Source organism: Hemiscyllium ocellatum, chromosome 48 (genome assembly GCF_020745735.1).
Source record: "Hemiscyllium ocellatum isolate sHemOce1 chromosome 48, sHemOce1.pat.X.cur, whole genome shotgun sequence".
In the NCBI taxonomy this organism is placed as follows: domain Eukaryota; kingdom Metazoa; phylum Chordata; class Chondrichthyes; order Orectolobiformes; family Hemiscylliidae; genus Hemiscyllium; species Hemiscyllium ocellatum.
Window position 1 is genome coordinate 4,272,181 of NC_083448.1, and position 4,321 is coordinate 4,276,501.

Below are 4,321 nucleotides of genomic sequence, written 5' to 3' on the forward strand. Positions count from 1 at the left end.
AGAGAGTGTGTGTGTGTGGGAGAGGGAGAGAGTGTGTGTGGGCGGGGGGAGAGAGAGAATGTGTGGGAGTGGAGAGAGTATGTGTGGGAGGTAGAGAGGGAGTGTGTGTGTGTGGGGGGGGGAGTGTGTGTGTGTGGGGGAGGGAGAGAGTGTGTGTGAGAGAGAGAGAGAGAGAGAGTGTGTGTGTGTGTGTGGAAGATTGAGAGAGTGAGAGAGCGTGTGTGAGAGAGTGTGAGTGTGTGTGTGTGTGTGTGTGTGTGTGTGTGTGTGTGTGGGTGAGTGTGAGAGTGTGAGTGTGAGTGTGTGTGTGTGTGCAGTACGTAATCCAAAACTGTACAAACTAATGCAGGTCGGGAGATAGCCCCTTATCGAGGTGATGCCATCACAACTCGACAGTGAGGGAGGTTTGACAAGAGACGGAAGACATTAGCGCGCTCGCTCTCTCTCTCTCTCTCTCTCTCTCTCTCCCCCCACCCTCGCTCACTCTGCACAGAACCTGCTGAGTTTCTCTGGTGGATCCCGCCTGCCTCACGTTGTGTGCGTTCTGGGTTTCCTTGTCCCGAACCATTTGCAATCCCCTGAAAGCTCCTTTGACCGGCCTGTTTCCCCCTCCCCAAACCCCCACCCCTCCGCACCCCCTGGGCCCTTGGACTGGCTTCGCTCTGCGTTTCCGAGCACGCGTGGTTAGGGTCAGGCCGAGAGCAAGTGGAGCGTGAGTGAGGCGCTCAAACCAACAAAAAAAAACCACCCGCCAGCCTCCCCCTTTTTTCGGAAGGATAAATGCGGGTGGACCAGGGGTCCGGTGAGACGCACCGAGAGCGCTCAGAGTCGCTGGAAGGAAATGGGTGAACGTTTGGAAAGGTTGGGGGCCGGGGAGAGAGGGCACGACCCTCTTAAACCACAGAGGGTTGTGAAAAGGAGGTGGAGGCTGCGTAGGCCGAGCCCTGGTCTCCCAGGAGCGCTGAGGCAGAGAGGAAACGGGCCTTTTATGGAGAGGGCAAATAGACGAGGTTTCTTCCCCCAGGTTCAGGGGGTGGGGAGGGCCGGGGTGGGGTCCAGAACTCGAGGGGCGCAGGTGAGAGGGGAACGATACAAAAAAGGGGCACCGTTTTCACACAGAGGGTGGCGCATGTGTGGAACGAGCTGCCAGAGGAAGTGGTGGAGGGCGGTACAATGACGGCATTTGGATGGGGGGGGGACCATGATTAGGAAGGATACGAGACAAGAATAGATCATACAACAGTGCAGCACAGTACAGGCCCTCCAGCCTGCGATGTTGCGCCTCACATTTATCTCAATCTTAAGGTCGACCTTTACGATTCGGAGATGCCGGTGTTGGACTGGGATGTACGAAGTTAAAAGTCTCACCACCCCCAGGTTATCGTCCAACAGGTTTCATGGGAAACACGCTAGCTTTCGGAGTGTCCTGGTGAAGGAGCGTCGCTCCGAAAGCTAGTGCTTCCAATTAAACCTGCTGGACAATAACCTGGTGTGGTGTGACGTTTGTGTGATGGTGGGCGGCACGGTGGCACAGCGGTTAGCACCGCTGCCTCACGGCGCCAGGGACCGGGTTCAATACCCACCTCGGGGCGACTGACTGTGTGGAGTTTGCACATTCTCCCCGTGTCTGCGTGGGTTTCCTCCGGGTGGTCCAGTTTCCTCCCACAGTCCAAAGACTGTGCGGGTTAGGGTGGAATGGCCATGCTAAATTACCCATAGTGCTCAGGGATGTGCAGGTTAGGGTGGATTGGCCGTGCTAAATTACCCATAGTGCTCAGGGATGTGCATGTTAGGGTGGATTGGCCGTGCTAAATTACCCATAGTGCTCAGGGATGTGCAGGTTAGGGTGGATTGGCCATGCTAAATTACCCATAGTGCTCAGGGATGTGCAGGTTAGGGTGGATTGGCTATGCTAAATTACCCATAGTGCTCAGGGATGTGCAGGTTAGGGTGGATTGGCTGTGCTAAATTACCCATAGTGCTCAGGGATGTGCAGGTTAGGGTGGATTGGCTGTGCTAAATTACCCATAGTGCTCAGGGATGTGCAGGTTAGGGTGGATTGGCCGTGCTAAATTACCCATAGTGCTCAGGGATGTGCAGGTTAGGTTGGATTGGCTGTACTAAATTACCCATCGTGCTCAGGGATGTGCAGGTTAGGGTGGATTGGCCGTGCTAAATTACCCATAGTGCTCAGGAATGTGTAGTTTAGGGTGAATTGGCCGTGCTAAATTACCCATAGTGCTCAGGGATGTGTAGTTTAGGGTGAATTGGTCGTGCTAAATTACCCATAGTGCTCAGGGATGTGTAGGTTAGGGTGAATTGGCCGTGCTAAATTACCCATAGTGCTCAGGGATGTGTAGGTTAGGGTGAATTGGCCATGCCAAATTGCCCCTAGTGTTAGGTAAAAGGTAAATGTAGGGGTATGCGCTTCGGCGGGTCGGTGTGGACTTGTTGGGCCAAAGGGCCTGTTTCCACACTGTAAGTAATCTAATCTAATAACTAAGATCAACCGAACCTGCACACGCCCCTCAATTTACTGCCATCCTCGGGCCTACCCAGTGGTTGCTTTAATGTCTCTGACACTACTCCCCCCGCTGGCAGTGCATTCCCATCACTCTCTGTGTAAAGAACTGACCTCTGACATCTCCCCGAAACCTTCCTCCAATCACCTTCGAACTCTGCCCCCACCGTGATCGCCATCAGAGAAAAGTCTCTGGCTATCCACTCTGTCTGTGCCTCTCACCATCTTGTCCACCTCTCATCCCTCCTCACTCCCGATGAGAAAAGCCCTTACTCCCTCAACCTTCCTTCCTAAGACCTGCCCTCCAGTCCCGGCAGCATCCTGGGAAATCTCCCCCCCTCCGCACCCTCTCTGAAGCTTCCACATCCTCCCTGTATGAGGTGACCAGAACTGAACCCAATATCCCAAGTGTGGTCTAACCAGGGGCTCTACCGAGCTGCAGCATAACCTCGCGGCTCTTAAACTCAATCCCCCTGCTCATGGAAGGTCAACACACCGTACGCCTTCTGAACAAACCTATCAACTCGGGTGGTAACTTTGAGGGATCTACGGTCGCCAAGCTCCCTCTGTTCCACCGCACTGTCCAAGAATCCTGCCTTCAACCCTGTATTCCAGCGTTCAAATCCGACCTTCCGAAGGGAATCACTTTGCCTTTATCCAGGTTGAACTCCAGCTCCCACTTCCCAGCCCAGCTCTGCATCCTGTCAATGTCTTGTAGCTTCCAGCAGCCCTTAACACCACCCGACCTTCGCGCCATCGTCTAACTTACTAACCCACCCTTCCCACTTCCTCATCCAAGTGGTTTATAAAAACTACAAAGAGCAGAGGTCCCAGAACCGAATCCCTGCGGGACATCACTGGTCACTGGACCTGCAAGCGGAATGTTTTCCATCACCCGTCACCCTCTGTCTTCGATGGGCCAGCCAATTCTGTGTCCGGACAGCCCTGGATCCCACCCCTCCTAACTTCCTGAATGAGCCTACCCTGGGGAACCTTATCGAATGCCTTCCTGAAATCCATACACACCACATCCACCGCTCGACTCTCACCAAATTGTCCCCGGCACATCCTCAAAGGATTCAGTACGGCTTGTGAGGCCTGACCTGCCCCCTCACAAAGCCATGCTGACCAACTTCAAACAAACCATGTTCTTCCAAATATGTCAGGAATCTCAGAATCCTCTCCAGTACCTTGCTTACTACGGACTGACTAGGTCTGCATTTCCCTATTCCCGTTCCTGAACGGAGGAACTACATTCCCCTCCCTCCAATCATCCGGTAATACTCCCCTGGAGAGAGAGGATGCAAAGATCATCGCCAGAGGATCAGCGATCACGTTCCTCCCTTCTCGTAGTAACCTTGGATCTATCCAGTCTGGACCTGGGGACTTATCCCATCTTGATGCTTCCCAAAATCCCCAGCACATCCACGTCCCTAATATCGATCTGTTCAAACCTATTAACCTGGTCCACTGTGTTCTCACTGTCAATAAGCTCCTCCTCTCGAGTGAAAACTGAAGCAAAAAACTCCCTTTCCTCTTCAGACTTCCGGCACAAGTTCCCTCTCCTATCCCTGATCGGCCTGACCCTCTCTCTGATCATTCTCTTATTCCTCACGTAAGGGTGGAGCGCCTTTGGGTTTTCCCTAATCCTTCCTGCCAAGGTCCCAGAACCGAATCCCTGCGGGACATCACTGGTCACTGGACCTCCAAGCGGAATGTTTTCCATTAGTTTGGGATTATGTGGTGGACGGCAGGGTCTGTTTTTGTGCCAGATGACTCGACTGACGTCCCTCTCTTCGG